Source organism: Saccopteryx bilineata, chromosome 2 (assembly GCF_036850765.1).
Source record: "Saccopteryx bilineata isolate mSacBil1 chromosome 2, mSacBil1_pri_phased_curated, whole genome shotgun sequence".
In the NCBI taxonomy this organism is placed as follows: domain Eukaryota; kingdom Metazoa; phylum Chordata; class Mammalia; order Chiroptera; family Emballonuridae; genus Saccopteryx; species Saccopteryx bilineata.
In genome coordinates, this window is record NC_089491.1 from 272,227,479 (window position 1) to 272,245,736 (window position 18,258).

Sequence of the window (18,258 nt, forward strand, 5' to 3'; positions counted from 1 at the left end):
CTGGGGTCTGGAGGGCAGCACTGTGAGAGAAAGAGGGAAAGGATGTGACTTCAGTGTCACTTATTCATTTCTTATTAATCGGGTAATCCCCCCCAACATTTAGTAAATTGCCTTTGACTATAATTTAAAAATGTAAGACCCAGGAAAGAACAAGTGCTATAACCCATTTTAACACCTGGGAAACCTGTTAGTCGGGACAAAGACACAGACCCCTCTGTGGGGGGTGGAGAGGGGCATCTCCTCCCAGGGCAGAGAGCCAGGCAGGGACCAGTGGTCAGTCAAGGTGGACTGATGATGAGTGACAGGAAGCCACCAGAGGTCACCACCCATCACTGTGCTGGCCTCCCCAAGATTGTCCCTTGAACACAGAGGAAATGGGCATGATATCACCAAACACAGTCGAGGGCACGGGCCCTCACAGAGGGCCGTTGCTCCAGATGAGTGCAGGGTCGAGTGAGCTAACCCCAGAGAGAAAAAAGCAAGCAGGGGACCGGAGCCATTTGGTTTCAGCAGCAAGTGTTGCATCTAAAGGGCCACAGTCAGCCCTGGCCGGTTGGCTCAGCGGTAGAGCGTCGGCCTGGCGTGCGGGAGACTCAGGTTCGATTCCCAGCCAGGGCACATAGGAGAAGCGCCCATTTGCTCCTCCAACCCCCTCCCCTCCTTCCTCTCTGTTTCTCTCTTCCCCTCCCACAGCCAAGGCTCCATTGGAGCAAAGATGGCCCGGGCGCTGGGGATGGCTCCTTGGCCGCTGCCCCAGGCGCTAGAGTGGCTCTAGTCTCAGCAGAGCGACGCCCCGGAGGGGCAGAGCGTTGCCCCCTGGTGGGCAGAGCATCACCCTTGGTGGACGTGCCGGGTGGATCCCAGTTGGGTGCATGCGGGAGTCTGTCTGACTGTCTCTCCACATTTACAATTCAGAAAAATACAAAAAATAAAAAATAAAAATAAATAAATAAATAAAGGGCCACAGTCAGATCTTCCACCTGGGAGGAGTCTACCAAGGCTGGTGCCTGAGCCGGTGAAGGGGGAGATGACCAACTTCTTGACCCCCCCATCTCTAGGGCCTCATTCCAAGACCGGGCATAATGAAAAGATGAGCCAAGGGAACGGTCTAATAGTGCCGACAAAAATACACAAACGTGAGACGCGAGAGAGAGCCACTTTCTAGAGCGGAAAAAGACAGAAAGAGAATCCCTCTTCCGGAGCAACAACTGGGTTCTCCCAGGGCATGTGCCTGAAAGGGTGGGGCACTGTCTCCAATTTGTTCAGGAGGCCAGAACATCTGGAAAAAGTGGATTTCTGAGCAGAATACCATCAAATACTGAAATACAGTACAAGGCCTAAAATTTTTAAGTAGAGTAGAGTAGCAGGAGCCTAAGACTTTAACTAACTCAACGCCCCTACGTAGAGTAAAAAGAAAAAATGAAGTTAAGAAGACCACTGCTTATTATTTAATTTTTCACACATGTGGGAAAAAGCAGTATCTTTGTCCGGCTTGAAAATGACCAGCATTCTCCAAGAATCACCTGGCAGAAGAAACAGAACCTTCTAAGGAGTGCACGTTGCCAGAAGCCTCACAGTTCAGTCAAGCTATTTTTGTACCTCTTTTGATAAACTTACAGTTAATCCACAAGCTGAAGACAGAGCTGGCAATGACTTCTATTCCTGTACTGCCAAATTTATTCATTTCATAAATCAGTATAAAGCATGACACAAAATAATAAAATCAGTTCAAAGGAAGGGAAAAGAGCCCTGGCTGGGTAGCTCAGTTAGTTGAGAACGTCGTCCCAATACGCCAAAATAGGATTCACTGCCCCTGCCCCCAGTCAAGGTACAGACAAGAATCAACCAACGGCCTGACCTGTGGTGGTGCAATAGATAGTCGACCTGGAACACTGAGGTCGCCGTTTCAAAACCCTGGGCTTGCCTGGTCAAGCAACTACGAGTTGATGCTTCCCACTCCTCCTCACTGCCTTTTTCTCTCTTCTTTCTAAAAAAAAAATCAATAAATAAAATATTTTTAAAAAAAGATTAAAAACACAAACTGCCTATCTCCAGCAAGGATAAAGTACAAAAGATGAGTTAGAAGGTGACGGAAGACAATTGGACTTTGGGTGATGGGAATGCAGCATAATCAAATGTCAAAATAACCTAGAGATGTTTTCTCTGAACATATATACCCTGATTTATCAATGTCATCCCATTAAAATTAATCAAAAAAGCCTGGCCTGTGGTGGCGCAGTGGATCAAGCATCGACCTGAAACGCTGAGGTCGCCGGTTCAAAACCCTGGGCTTGCCTGGTCAAGGCACATATGGGAGTTGATGCTTCCTGCTCCTCCCCCCCTTCTCTCTCTTTCTTTCTGTCTCTCTTCTCTAAAATGAATAAATTTTAAAAATAAAGAAAAAAAAAGATCAGAAATAAATGACTAAAAAAAACTTTAAAAAAATTAATTGAAAAAAAAGTACAAAAGATGAAAAATAAGTAAATAGCGCAGTCATTGTTTAAAAAGATCAATGTGAAAAGCCCATTTAGACACTAAAGGACTGACACAAGTCAGTAAGGGTCAGAAAATTAATTGGCTCTTTAATCCAAATGGTGCTACAGGGGAGTTGTACTTGCAATTTCTAACTGGCAGAGCTCTTAAAAAGCAATTAATGAAGTCAGCCTACTAACCTTAAGTGTTGGCTTGAGAATATCATACAAGTTACTGAGAAAGTTTTGCCACATCTTTCAAAGTCCGAAGTAAAATTTTAAGTAATTAAAGACTCAGTTTAGGATGTTTGCTGAATGAAGTCAGAACAGTGTATCAATAGATAGACATAACCCTTTCAAAAATTATTTTGTGCTTGAAAATTACATTTTAAAATTTTAAAGTATGTATGACATAATAGTATAGACTACAAGCTTCATACCCAGTTTCAAAGTCCATACAGAATTTTTTTTGTTTTTTGTTTTGTTTTTGAGAGAGACAGAAACATCAGTTTGTCATTCTACCTATTCATGCATTCACCGGTTCTTTTTGTTGTGTGTGACAGACACAGAGAGAGGAACAGATAGGGACAGACAGAAAGGGAGAGAGATGAGAAGCATCAATTCTTTGTTGCAGTTCCTTAGTTGTTCATTGATTACTTTCTCGTATGTGCCTTGACAGGGAGGGGGGGCTACAGCAGACCTAGTGACCCCTTGCTCAAGCCAGCGACCTTGGACTCAAGCCAGATGAGCCCACACTCAAGCTGGCGACCTTGGGGTTTTGAACCTGGGTCCTCTGTGTCCCAGTCCAATGCTCTATCCACTGTGCCACTGCATGGTCAGGCTCACTGGTTGATTCTTGTATGTGCCCTGACCGGGGATCATACCCGCAACCTTGGCGTGTCAGGACAATATTCTAACCAACTGAACCACCTGGCCAAGGCCCCATATGCAGTTTTAAAAATGAGGAGGGGGCCAAAACCCAATCAAGGTATGGGGAGAGTTGGACCATTAGACAATCTTTTGGAACTCTGTGCCAGGGTGCAAACTGCTGTAACTATGAATATATTGGTACAGCTTAGTCTGAGTGAAAATTATGTTCCTGCTCCTCAGAGCTAAGCAAAAAATAAGCAGCCTCTCAAAGTTCCTCCTCCATCTGCAAAAGACCTGTAAAAGGGAGATTTGAGGGCAGATATAAAAAGCTGAATAATTTGAGTTATTTTGCTCATTTGCACAAATTTCACAAAATCCTGTGGCTTTGTAACTTAAATACCACCAGCTTAAGAGAGATCTGAAATTACTAGACCTGGCTGGTTAGTATCTCCCAGAAGAACTTACTTAATAGGTCGACAGCAGTCAATTATACTAATGTGTAAAAATGAGGAAATGTGCTTAATATAGCATCATAAAATTTTAGACTCAGAGGAGACCTTTGCAATCTAGTTCAACTTCCTCATTTTTCCACTAAGGAAAGTGCTTCTAAAAAGTGAAATCAGGTGCAGTGGATAGAGCATCGGACTGGGATGTGGAGGACCCAGGTTTGAGACCCCGAGGTAGCCAGCTTGAGCACGGGCTCATCTGGTTTGAGCAAGGCTCACCAGCTTGAGCCCAAGGTCACTGGCTCGAGCAAGGGGTCACTCAGTCTGCTATAGATCCCCGGTCAAGGCACATATGAGAAATCAATCAATGAACAACTAAGGAGCCACAACAAAGAATTGATGTTTTCATCTCTCTCCCTTCCTGTCTATCTGTTCCTATCTGTCCCTCTCTCTGACTCTATCTCTGCCACAAAAAAAATAAAATAAAATAAATAAAAAGCGAAATCATTTGTTAAGGTTACAGTTACTTACCAGTCTAGGACTTAAACTCCAATCTCCAGATGAGACTCCTGACCTAAAGTACGCTGACAAATCAGTTTCTGATCTGCCCACTCTAAACACAAGCGCACCCCAACTGTTTGTTCTGAACAAGACAACTCACAGGAATCAATTACTTCTGTGTTTTTTATTCTCTTTATTAAAGCTTTCTTATTGTCACTTTGCAAATGAGCAAATTTAATAGTTGCTACAAGTTCCCCCCACCAGGAGGGACATGCCTCCTCCCCTCAGGGAAGTCCTTTTTCCCCTCTAGTGATGTACATTTACTGTTGTTCCCCCTAGAGCAGGCATCAGGAACCTTTCTGGCTGAGAGAGCCATGAACGCCACATATTTTAATATGTAATTCCGTGAGAGCCATACAATTACCCGTGTACGTTACACATTATCCAATAAAAATTTGGTGGTGTCCCAGAGGACAGCTGTGATTGGCTCCAGCCACCTGCAACCATGACCATGAGCAGCAGGAAATGAATGGATTGTAATACATTAGAATGTTTTATATTTTTAACGTTATTTTTATTATTATTAAAGATTTGTCTGCGAGCCAGATGCAGCCATCAAAAGAGCCACATCTGGCTCACAAGCCATGGGTTCCCGACCCCTGCCCTAGAGTTATAGGTCTCTAGATCCAATGAAAAAATAACCACATTTGTATGTTCACAATACCTACTGAAAGATACCTGGCTATCAGGCGCTAGAGTGGCTCTGGTCGCAACATGGCGACGCCCAGGATGGGCAGAGCATCGCCCCCTGGTGGGCAGAGCATCGCCCCTGGTGGGCGTGCCGGGTGGATCCCGGTCGGGCGCATGCGGGAGTCTGTCTGACTATCTCTCCCTGTTTCCAGCTTCAGAAAAATGCAAAAAAAAAAAAAAAAAAAAAAAGAAAGAAAGAAAGATACCTGGCTATTTTTTTTTCTAAAAATATACTTTTAAAAATTTATTTTCTTAATTTTGATTTATTTATTTTGTGACAGAGACACAGAGAGAGGGACAGACAGGAAGGGAGAGAGCTGAGAAGCATCAATTCTTCATTCCAGCACCTTAGTTGTTCATTGACTGCTTTCTCATATGTGCCTTGACTTGGGGGGCTACAGCAGACTGAGTGACCCCTTGCTCGAGCCAGCGACCATGAGCTCAAGCTGGTGAGCCTTGCTCAAACCAGATGAGCCCACACTCAACCTAGCAACCTCGGGTCTCAGACCTGGGTCCTCCACATCCCAGTCCGACGCTCTATCCACAGCGCCAGCACCCGGTCAGGCAAAATATTTTATTTATTGATTTTTAGAAAGAAAAGAGAGACAGAGACAGAGAGAAAGATGGAAAAGCAGGAAGCATCAACTTGTAGTAGTTGCTTCCTATATGTGCCTTGACCAGGCAAGCCCAGGGTTTTGAACCAGTAACCTCAGGATTCCAGGTCAACACTTTATAAACTGTGCCCCCCCCAGGTCCTGGCTATTTCAAGAGAAGATACCGCTCTACTAAATTTACTCTGAAGTCCCTAAATCAGTTTCCTATACAATCACCCTACATGCTGCAAATGGTAAGAGAAATTGGTTTCATTTGAATCTTAACACTCAACCTCATCATTGGTTATTTTTCCCCTGTTTTGGTAACCTACACAGACACATAGAAGGTTCTACCTTAAGTGAAACTTATTTTATTTTAGCAGCAATTCTTTTTTTTTTTTTTTTCTTTACAGAGACAGAGCGAGGGATAGACAGGGACAGACAGACAGGAATGGAGAGACGAGAAGCATCAATCATCAGTTTTTCATTGCGCGTTGCAACAACTTAGTTGTTCATTGATTGCTTTCTCATATATGCCTTGACAGCGGGCCTTCAGCAGATCAAGTAACCTCTTGCTTGAGCCAGCGACCTTGGGCTCAAGCTGGTGAGCTTTTGCTCAGACCAGATGAGCCCGCGCTCAAGCTGGCGAGCTCCGGGTCTCGAACCTGGGTCTTCCGCATCCCAGTCCAATGCTCTATCCACTGCGCCACCGCCTGGTCAGGCTAGAAGGTTCTACCTTAGAAAGAGAAACCCCAGTTGTCATTAAGCTGTGGAAAACAAAACTGGCAAGCATACTAAAGGGCTTGAAACCCGGCAAGGCACAAGCTCTGACATGAGCAGTACAAGTTGTTTTTCTGGGATGAGTATCTAACTCCTCAGAAATGACAAGTTCTTCAGTGACAACTGTTCATGAAAAATATGCCCTTCAATAATGGCAAGGTGCCTGACCAGGTGGTGGCGCAGCGGATAGAGCACTGGCCTGGGACGCTGAGGACCCAAGCTCAAAACCCTGAGGTCGCCAGTTTGAGCACGGGGTTTGCCAGCTTGAGCACGGTGTTGCCAGCTTGAGCATGAGGTCGTGTTTACGATGGTCACTGGCTTGAAACTCAAGGTTGCTGGCTTGAGCAAGGTGTCACTGACTCAGCTAGAGTCCCCCAGTCAAGGCACATATGAGAAGCAATCAATGAACAACTACGAGTTGATGCTTCTCATCCTTCTCCCTTCTTGTCTGTTTTCCTCTGTCTGCCCACTCCCTCTCACTAAAAAAGAAAAAAAAAGAAGAAATGAAATATGGACACATGCTTCAATGTGGGTGAAACCTGAAAGTATTTTGCTAAGGGAAGAAGTCAGTCATATTATACAATTCCACTTTTACAAAATGTCCAAAATAGGCAAAGCTACCGAAACAGAGAATAGGGCTGGGAGAGTTGGGGGAAAACGAAGAGTGAGTGCTAACAGGTATGGAGAGTCTATTCTCAGTATGAAGAAAATATTTTAAAACTGTGGTGCCTGATCTGTGGCAGTGCAGTGGATAAAGTGCCGACTTGGAATGCTGAGGTTGCCGGTTTGAAACCCTGGGCTTGCCTGGTCAAGGCACATAAGAGAAGCAACTACTATGAGTTGATGCTTCCTGCTCCTCCACTCTCTAAAATCAATAAATAAAATCTTAGGGGAAAAAAAACTTGCCTAGGGTGATGATTGCACACTATGAGCAGAAACGGTAATTGATATTCCCAGCAGTTTTCCTGTTTAGCCCTACAACCAGATATTTTTGATCAAACATCCAGCAAAGAATTGCAGAAATCTCAGTGATTTTAAAATGATAAAGACCAGCCTGACTGGTAGTGGTACAGTGAATACAGCATTAATCTGAGATGCTGAGGTCCCAGGTTTGAAACCCCAAGATCACCAGTTTGAGTGCCTCGCATCTGGCTTGAGCATGGGCGTGGTCGTCGGCTTGAGTGTGGGTTCATCATGATTCTATAGTCACTGGCTTGGGCCCAAGGGTCACTGGCTTGAAGCCCAAGGTTGCTGGCTTGAGCAAGGGGTCACTGGCTCAGATGGAGTCTCCCCCCCAAAGACATATACAAGAAGCAGTCAATGGCCCTGGCCAGTTGGCTCAGCGGTAGAGCGTCGGCCTGGCGTGCGGGGGACCCGGGTTCGATTCCCAGCCAGGGCACATAGGAGAAGCGCCCATTTGCTTCTCCACCCCCCACCCCCTCCTTCCTCTCTGTCTCTCTTCCCCTCCCGCAGCCAAGGCTCCATTGGGGCAAAGATGGCCCGGGCGCTGGGGATGGCTCCTTGGCCTCTGCCCCAGGCGCTAGAGTGGCTCTGGTCGAGGCAAAGCAACGCCCCGGAGGGGCAGAGCATCACCCCCTGGTGGGCAGAGCATCGCCCCTGGTGGGCGTGCCGGGTGGATCCCAGTCAGGCGCATGTGGGAGTCTGTCTGACTGTCTCTCCCCGTTTCCAGCTTCAGAAAAATACAAAAAAAAAAAAAAAAAAGGAAAAAAAAAGAAGTAATCAATGAACAACTAAAGTGCTGCAACTACGAGCTGATGCTTCTCTTCTCTCCTCTCTCTCTCTCTCTCTCTCTCTCTCCCTCTTTCTCTCTCTCTCTCTCTCTCCCTTCCCCCCCTCACTAAAAAACAAAACAGGAAAGAAAGAAAAAGCTAAAGACCAATAAGATGGACTCATCAGGGCAGGGAAGCCTCTCCTGGATATAAACCCAAACTTCTTAGTTTTATTTCCTACAACTTGCCCGCAAAGTACAGGGCAGTAGACTTCTGCTGTTACCTCAGCATACCACTTTTTGCCTCGTATCTTTGCTCGATCTGGCCTGGAATGTTCTACCTCGCCTATCTATCCCTGCCTAGAAACCCTAGCTCTCCACCAACGCCAAACACAAGTGGCTCATTCCAACTTCGGAAGCCTCCCCTGGCGGCCTCCCACGCGCAAACGCTCAGGGAAAATGAGCTGCTCATCTTCCACGGGGCTGTCTCTGCACGGTTTCAGCCTAGGCCTCACAACAGCAGTTGTCTCACCCCATCAGCCAGAGAGTTCTGTGTCCCTAGCACACAGTCTTCACAGCACTCAATGAATGTTTGATAAATTGGCATTCGGAGGGCTTTCTCTCACCCCACAGGATACTTTCTATTAGTCACATTCATCTGAAAAGCTTTGCTATCAATGTAACCATGCTACAAAATAAACCAGGTGACTCACAGGCCAGTGAGGCAGAACTGGCCCTTCCTGTCTTCTCTAGCCTCTCTGGTATTTGAAAGGGCTGAAAAGGTGTCCTGCAGATCTCTAGCCCATGGAGGCCAGTCCTTTTCATCAGTACAGCAACTCCATGGGGTGGAGAGAGCAGAGGTCACCCCCATCATCACCCCCGTCATACAGAGAGAAAAGCAGATAGTGAGAGGGTAAGTGACTTGTTCAAGTTCACAAGACTCACAAAGTCAAGCCCGAAGCACATCCAGGACTTCAAACTTAATAGTCATTCTGATTCCCCATTCGGGTTTGCTAAGGATATTTCCAGTGAAAATATTACACTTTTAATTACTTAATAGAAATAAAGATCCAGACATAAATATTTTAAGTATTAAAAAATATATATTGCAAGGACATGCTCTAAAATACTGACATGATTTTCTCTGGACAGTAGAATTATAAATAATGTACTTTTTTGCCCTGGCTGGTTGGCTCAGCGGTAGAGCGTCGGCCTAGCGTGCGGAGGACCCGGGTTCGATTCCCGGCCAGGGCACACAGGAGAAGCGCCCATTTGCTTCTCCACCCCTCCGCCGCGCTTTCCTCTCTGTCTCTCTCTTCCCCTCCCGCAGCCAAGGCTCCATTGGAGCAAAGATGGCCCGGGCGCTGGGGATGGCTCTGTGGCCTCTGCCCCAGGCGCTAGAGTGGCTCTGGTCGCAACATGGCGACGCCCAGGATGGGCAGAGCATCGCCCCCTGGTGGGCAGAGCGTCGCCCCTGGTGGGCGTGCCGGGTGGATCCCGGTCGGGCGCATGCGGGAGTCTGTCTGACTGTCTCTCCCTGTTTCCAGCTTCAGAAAAATGAAAAAAAAAAAAAAAAAAAAAAAAAAAAAAGAAAAAAAAATAAAAATAAAAAATAATGTACTTTTTTTCTGTGTTTTTGCATGTGAGTGTGTTTTATCCTTATGCACTGAACCCACATATTATAAGATATGTTATGAAAATGTGAGGGGCTCTTGGATTGTGAAACTAGTATATAAGGAAAAAAATAAATCTGAGAACCTCAAAGAAATAATAAATCCACTGGAAAACTAAAATCTAAATCCTGATACTAGATTCTCTCTCTCTTTTTTTTTTTTTTTACAGAGACAAAGAGTCAGAGAGAGGGAGAGATAGGGATAGACAGACAGGAACAGAGAGAGATGAGAAGCATCAATCATCTGTTTTTTGTTGTGATACCTTAGTTGTTCATTGATTGCTTTCTCATATGTGCCTTGACCGTGGGCCTTCAGCAGACCAAGTAACCCCTTGCTCGAGCCAGAGACCTTGGGCTCAAGCTGGTGAGCTTTTGCTCAAACCAGATGAGCCCGCACTCAAGCTGGCGACCTCGGGGTCTCAAACCTGGGTCCTCCGCATCCCAGTCCGACGCTCTATCCACTGCGCCACCGCCTGGTCAGGTCGACATTAGATTCTCAATGGAACAACCTAAGTAAGAAGCCTAACAACAAAAATTATCAATATGGCTTCATGTAATACACCCTTTTTTCTAGTCACCCATATATGAAATTATTGATAAAAATTTTCTTTCACTGAGGCTGCAAACAAAAATATTACCCTGCCTATAAAGTTTAGTTATTCTGTAGTCTGGAAAAGAAAAGTCTAAATAGGTTCCTTCCTGCCTTAGGTATTAAAATATAACACTTCCAATAATAAATCATTTAATGGAGGAAATCGGATAAAGATTGCCTGACCTGTGGTGGCGCAGTGGATAAAGCGTTGACCTGGAAATGCTGAGGTCGCCGGTTCGAAACCCTGGGCTTGCCTGGTCAAGGCACATACGGGAGTTGATGCTTCCAGCTCCTCCCCCCGTCTCTGTCTCTCTCTCCCTCTCTCTCTCCTCTCTAAAATGAATAAATAAAATAAAAAAAAAAAAAAAAAAAAAAGAGAGAAGGCAGGAGATCACAGACTTGACTGAAACATTTTTTAGGGCCCTGGCCAGTTGGCTCAGTGATAGAACGTTGGCCTGGCATGCGGACATCCCAGGTTCAATTCCCGGTCAGGGTATACAGAAGAAGCACCCATCTGCTTCTCCACCCTTCCCCCTCTCATCTCTCTCTCTCTCTCTCTTTCTGTCTCTCGCTCTCTCTTTCTGCCCCTCCTGCAGCCATGGCTCAATTGGAGCAAGTTGGCCCCTGGCATTGAGGATGTTGGCTCCATGGCCTCTGCCTCAGACGCTAAAGAGCTCGGTTGCTGAGCAATGGAGCAATGCCCCAGATAGGCAGAGCATCGCCCTCTAGCAGGCTTGCCAGGTGGATCCCAGTCCAGGCGCATACGGGAATCTGTATCTCTCCCTTCCCTCCTCCCACTGAATAAAAAATAAAAATTTTAAAAATTTTTAAAAAATTTTTAGGAAAGTAGCCCAAATATCTCTTATGTTTTCTGAGAGAGGAAAAAGATAAACCAAATATCTCAGTGCATTATTTGACTAGGGATTTGTAGAATCAGAAGGAAAAAAAAGAAAACATTAAAGTTCCTTCCTTTTATACGTCCTTCATACATCAAACCTGAATTCTGGGCAACACGCACATCCTGAACATCTGGATCGTAGGTTCTTAACTTCAGAGAACGCACAGTAAGTCAAGGACTCGGCAACTCTGAGTGTAAAAAGCGGGCAGAGTTAACACTGGGATCTAATCCAAGCTATACTTAGACCAAAGTAAGCAAGAGGGAATACAAATATCAAACTACTTAATTCAAGTCAGAAGTACATTAAACCTTCTGCTTATATAAAACATTAGGGCCACCAAACATCTCTCTCTCTCTCTCTAGTCTCATTAGGATTCCTGAGAACAGGCAGATAAGAATGCATCTCCCTAGGGGAAAAGACATACCAGAAAAAAGTTTTCAATAGGGATTCTGTAACAGGACTACTTCCTCTTTTCTAATATTCTGCAAAGAATACTTGTCAGATTTTGTTGCTGAACCACAATAACAGAGACAATTTTTTAAAAAAGACACACCCATTGAGTTAGTACAAGTGGAATCTTTCCTTCTGGAAGTGCCAGATGGAGGTTGGGCGGGGGGGGGGGGGGAGCTCTTTACTAATTGTGGCCAAGATTCCTCGGTTCCTTGGTAGTTGGGCCAGGGCCAGGATATTAACCCAGATGTCCTTGCCAAACTCACGGTTGGTTAATTAAGTCTGCCAACCTACCAAAAGTAAAAAAAAGATCTCTTCTGTTCCCCTGATTGAAATCTGAAGAGGTCAGTCTTAGATAAAATTCCTGTGTAGTACCATCAGCCAGTATGATTTCCCTTAAAAGTGCATGTGGCCCTGGTCAGGTGGCTCAGGGTAAGGAGTGGTAGACTGAGGTTAAGGGTTCGATCCCCAGTCAGGGCACATATGAGAAGCAAACAGTGAGTGCACAATGAAATGGAACAACAAAATTAAACAACAAATCGATGCTTCTCTTTCTCTCTTCCTCATTCTCTGTCCCTCCGTTTTTCTCAAATCAATGAGAAAATTAAGAAACAAAAGTGCAAATGCTGATTTAAAGCATATGGAGTCTCCGAGTTCCATCTACATGGGAAACATACACTATGCAAATTAAAAATATATAAGATGCTATCATACTTTAAGGCCTCCCTAAACAGATCTCTAAAAAAAATTCATATCCAGGGTGATCTTGCCACTGCTTTCCAATGAAAGATTTAGGAGACCTACATAAAGGTTTCTATTAAACACAAATTTTGAACCATGAAAGTTTTGAGGCTTAAAAAGGAAGGTTTTGCTGCCAGGAGCACAATTCCAGGAAAAAGGTATATTTGTAAATATCAGTCACAAGGCCTCCCAGGGTTGAGCAAAGATCCACCCAGCAGCAAGTCTGAACATCAAGTACTGGGTCCGGCCTTTCTGCCAGATACTGAAGGTTCCACTGCCAACATAGTCTGTGCATTGCTTAACACAGCGTAAACTCAGGTTCCATCTCTAGCCCTGTGTTTACTGGCTATGTGGCCCTTTAGGTAAGTTAGTGAAGTTCTTTGAGCCTCTGTGCCCCTATCTTTAACTCTTTCTTCATCAAAATTGCTACAGCCTGACCAGTGGTGGTGCAGTAGGTAAAGCATTCAACCTGGAATGCTGAGGTAGCTGGTTCGAAACCCCAAGCTTGCCCAGTGAAGGCATGAATGGGAAGCAACTACTACAAGTTGATGCTTCCTGCTCTTCCTCACCCCCATCTCCCTCTCTCTTTCCCCTCTCTAAAAATCAACAAATAAAATCTTTTTAAAAAAATCACTAACAGGCCCTGGCCGGTTGGCTCAGTGGTAGAGCGTTGGCCTGGCGTGCAGAAGTCTCGGGTTCGATTCCCGGCCAGGGCACACAGGAGAGGTGCCCATCTGCCTCTCTACCCCTCCGCCTCTCCTTCCTCTCTGTCTCTCTCTTCCCCTCCCGCAGCGAGGCTCCATTGGAGCAAAGATGGCCCAGGCGCTGGGGATGGTTCCTTGGCCTCTGCCCCAGGCGCTAGAGTGGCTCTGGTCGGGACAGAGCGACGCCCTGGAGGGGCAGAGCATCGCCCCCTGGTGGGCAGAGCCTCGCCCCTGGTGGGCGTGCTGGGTGGATCCCGGTCGGCACATGTGGGAGTCTGTTTAACTGTCTCTCCCTGTTTCCAGCTTCAGAAAAATACAAAAAAAATAAGAAGAAAAAAAAATCACTAACAACATGGAATTATGCACCTTTCACTATTTAAAAAATTTTTTATTGCCTGACCTGTGGTGGCGCAGTGGATAAAGCGTCGACCTGGAAATGCTGAGGTTGCCGGTTCGAAACCCTAGGCTTGCCTGGTCAAGGCACATATGGGAGTTGATGCTTCCAGCTCCTCCCCCTTCTCTCTCTGTCTCTCTCTCCTCTCTCTCCCTCTCTGTCTCTCTCTCCCTCTCTCTCTCCTCTCTAAAAATGAATAAGTAAAATAAAATTAAAAATTAAAAAAAATTTTTTATTAAGTACATATTTAGGATTATAAACTATACGGCCCTAAATTATATGCCCCCTCCCAAACCTACACGTCAGGACCTTTACACTTGCTGTGCCCGCTTCCTCGTATGCTCTTCCCTCTTCTATCTATATTCCCTTACTTACTTCCTCTAGATTTCTACTCAAAAGTCACATTTTCAGCAATGTTGCCTCTGACCACCCTGTCAAAAATTTCCATTATCCTAACTCTTGTCCCCAAAACTTAATATTCCCCCTTCCATGGTTTCTTTTTTTTCTTAGCATTTATCACTACCATAAGTTTTATTAATATGGTTATTGTCTGCCTCCCCTATTTGAAGGGAAGTTCCAAGAAAACAGGGATTTCTGTTGGTTTTATTCACTGTTGTATCACTGGCTCCCAAAATAGCACCTGGCACACAGTAGGTGCTCAGTAAAAATTTGTTGCGTGAATACTGAAAGAGAGCTAATTACAGCTCAGGGACAGGCAAACTATAGCACCTCAGGCTGCCTTTGGGGAGACCTTCACAACACTTCAAAGATACTGTACAGGAGAACACAGCCACGCAATGAGTAACACTGTCCATTCTTCCATCATAGAAAAAGACACTCTACCTCCCAGCTCACTTGTACAAGGAAGGGATTAAAGAAGCTGATAATTTGGATAAGTGGAAAGTTATATGAGGTGAAAAGTCTCACTTCAGTTAACACTGACTGTATGGACAAGGTTTTCTTTTAATGTTAACAACGATTAAGCCATTTGCCTATGATTTTACCACACGACCTTCTGTTCTTTATCTTTCTTTAGCTTTGACTTCTATAAAACCAGTCTTGAAACTTATAGACCTCATAATTCACTAAGTAATAAATATTTACTGAGGGCATGGGACTCTGCAGAATCCTGCAGAGGGTGCTATAAAGTGCAATATATATGTGGCAAGGACCTTATGCATGGCAGGACACCCCCCCCCCCACGCACACACACACACACACACACACACGTGTGGGTTAGATCAGAACTATCGTATATCTGCAAATGAAGAACTCCAGGCAGCCAACATGTGATGAATTCAGAGGTGCCTATCTTTGCACAGATTATAAGGGAATCAATTCACCTCTTACACTTCATTCATTAGGTTTAGAATCCCAACAGAGACAGCACTTAAAAAACAAGAGTCAAACATTACTAAGTTAAGTTCACATGTATTTATGGGTCACATGAGATGCAACAGACTCAATGTTAGTAAAAATAAATTACTTTAAATATAAAGAAGGGGCCTGACCTGTGGTGGCGCAGTGGATAAAGCGTCGACCTGGAAATGCTGAGGTCACCGGTTCAAAACCCTGGGCTTATCTGGTCAAGGCACATATGGGAGTTGATGCTTCCTGCTCCTCCCCCTTCTCTCTCTCTGTCTCTCCTCTCTCTCTCTCTCTCTCTCTGTCTCTCCCTCTCCTCTCTAAAAATGAATAAATATAAAGAAGGGTACCCAATTCTAAACTGCTCAAGAACAGAAACTAGATCAAGCTTATACCATGCTTAGGCACAGGTAGGAGCTTAATCAACTGTTACTGCAGGGAAGAGTGTGATCTTTATCTTCAGACAATACCTGCAGCTTTCCACCCAGTTTTAGGTTGGTTTGGTTTTTTACTCATTTGAACCAGACCCAGTAGGAAGCCTAGGATGCACTTCTTTCTGCCAACCCTAAAAAACTCAGCACCAGCCCTTGGCCAAGCAATCACCCACTTTGCTTTAAGGCCAATCTGGCTCTCTGCTAGAGATTGACTATCCTAATTTAATTATTAAGCACCTGGAGTCAGAATACCTGAGCTCAAATCCTGATACCACCACTTATTAGTTGAGTGACCCTGGGCAAGGCACCTAACCTTTCCATGCCTCCTCTATGAAATGGGGATAATGGATAGCACCCTCACTGAGTTAGCTTGATTAATGAGATTAAACACATAAAAGACTGGCCCACAGCCTGACCACAAGAAGCCCTCAATAAATGTTCATTGTTGTTATTTTCAGAGGAAAAAAATGCCCCAAGGCTAGGGAGCAACATCAACATACCAGAGGATTCTTCCAAAAGGTTATCATTAAAGCCAAAGTCAAACACTGTAATATTGAATGTCAACTGTAATTTAAACAAACAAACAAAAAGCCAGCCCTGGCTGGGTAGCTCAGTTGGTTAGACTAGCGATGGCATGATACACCAAGGTTGCAGGTCAGATCCCTGGTCAGGGACATACAGGAATCAATCAATCAATGCATAAATAAGGGGAACAACAAATCGATGTTTCTTTCTCTCTCTCTCCCTTTTGCTCTCTTTCTCTCTAAAATCAGTAAGTTTAAAAAAAATTTTAAAGCCAAAGTTAGACTATTGGCCTCCAGACTTCTGGACACTATAAGTAATAATAATGGTAATAATACTAAACCAGTCACACCAAGCAGAATCATAACCAGGGGTAATCAACCTTTTTATACCTACCGCCCACTTTTGTATCTCTGTTAGTAGTAAAATTTTCTAACTGCCCACTGGTTCCACAGTAATGGTGATTTATAAAGTAGGGAAGTAACTTTATAAAATTTATAAAGCAGAGTTACAGCAAGTTAAAGCATATAATAATAATTACTTACCAAGTACTTTATGTCAGATTTTCGCTAAGTTTGGCAGAATAAATCTTTATAAAACAATTTACTATAGTTAAATCTTTTTATTTATACTTTGGTTGCTCCACTACCGCTCACCATGAAAGCTGGAACGCCCCCTAGTGGGCGGTAGGGACCAGGCTGACTAACACTGATGGCTATGATTTTCATAACCATTAACAGCAGCAGCAACAGGAACCCTTCCCGAGCTCCAGTGGCCAGGCACTGTCCTAACATAGGAAGGCAAGACTGCTGAATCCAAGAAAAAAAAAATTGCAGCCTTTTTTCCACCCTCCTCCTTAAATAAAACTTGGTGCCCAAGTTTTGCTAAAAAACAGGTTATCTAAAGGGACTGTAAATTTAACGTGCCATTTCTTCATGCCAACGAGGTGGGGCTGTGAAGGGGGAGGAGGATGGCGCTCGGTCCCTGCCAGATGGAAAAGCCACATGAAGTGGAGAAAACAACCGAGTTCAGGATTTAATCCCCAAACCCAGATAATACGTGTGAAGCCCAGGCCCTCCTGAGGGGAGGGGAATCGGAAGGCTCTGCTTTTCAAAATCACCTCTGTACAAGTGTCATCTGTCTTCTGAGCCAAGCCTCTGCCCCAGCAAAAGGGTCTGGGTTACAAAGCAGCGGTGTTATTTCACAAACCCTTGTCACCTTTTACCCTCCACCTTCTCCAAGAATCACAGTTCCATCTGGGGGGTCGGGTGGGGTGGGGGTGGGGTGGACGAGAGCCCCCGCCAGCCAGGCCGGGGCCATCCCGCCGGCCGGCGCCCGCCACGGAGGCCACGGCCAGGGTGCCCTCCATTCCGGCTCGCGGGCACCAGTGCCCAGGGCCTGCGGAATGCCCGGGGGCAACAGGTCCGGCCCGGCCTGCCCCCTGCCCCCTGGGCCGAGCGGCAGTGAGAGGGGCGCCGGGAGGGAGCGCCGCCCGGGGCGGCGCAGGGCAAGGAGTCCAAGCTCCATCTTGAGGCGGGAGGAGGGCGGCCAGGCCGGGCCCGGCGCTCGCAGGGCCGGCCGCTCTCCCGGCTCTCCCTGGCAGCACCTCGGACGCCGCCGGCCTCCAGCGCCGTCCCCACACCCGGGGCTCCCGGCTCCGCTCGGGGGCGGCCCGGCACGCGGGGCTCGGCTGCCGTCACCGGACCCGAGCGGGCCCGGCCCGGCGGGAGGGGACGCGGGCGCAGGGACGGGGAAGGGAGAGGGCCCCGCTCACCGCCGGCCGCCGCCTCGGTCGCCGCCAGTCGCCGCCACCTGCACCTCCGCAGCAGGAGCAGCCGCCGCCGCCGCCGCCGCCTGCCGCCTCCCGGCTCCTCGGCTCCGTGCGGGGGGAGCGTGACGCGCCGCCGCCGCCGCCGCCGCCGCCGCGGGGCTGGGCGGGCGCGCGCCGCCAGCACAGGACGACGGGCGGCTCCTCCCCGCCGCCCCGCCCCCGGCCCGCGCCCCCCGCCCGCGCCGCCGCTTTGTCTGCCCCCGCCCGCGGCGGCCCCGCGCCGGCCCGCCCGCCCTCCGACCCTCTGCGGCTCCGGGTGGCGAGAGCGGTGCGCGCGGGGGAGCCCGCGGGGCCTGCACGCTGGTTGCTTGGCATGGCAGTTCCGCGTTTCCGCAAGTGTGCCGAGAGGGTGCCAGTCACACCCCGTGCAGCCGGCACCCCAGCCGCTTACGCTGCGGCTGTCTTTTATTTGGGGGGGGGGGGGGGGGACGGCGGAGCCTGGACAAGAAACTCTTTGAAACAAGCCAGGAAGAGCTGCTCGGTAGGGCGCGTCCTCTTTGCCTCCAGGCGAAGA

The 18,258-nt window shown here is 46.8% G+C and overlaps 1 protein-coding gene across 5 annotated transcripts in view; it reads right to left on the reverse strand.

Moving 5' to 3' along the window:
* Positions 1–17,874, reverse strand: part of CLIP1 (CAP-Gly domain containing linker protein 1) — a 122,117-nt gene extending 104,243 nt beyond the window's left edge. For 2 of the 5 annotated variants that reach the window (XM_066260669.1, XM_066260668.1), the window contains exon 1: positions 17,688–17,866. The gene's annotated coding sequence lies outside the window, so the exon portion shown is untranslated. Of the gene's footprint in view, positions 1–1,858; positions 1,988–17,687 lie in introns of all 5 variants that reach the window. The other 3 variants (XM_066260666.1, XM_066260670.1, XM_066260665.1) reach the window with 3 other exon arrangements.
* Between the last annotated feature and the right edge of the window lie 384 nt (positions 17,875–18,258).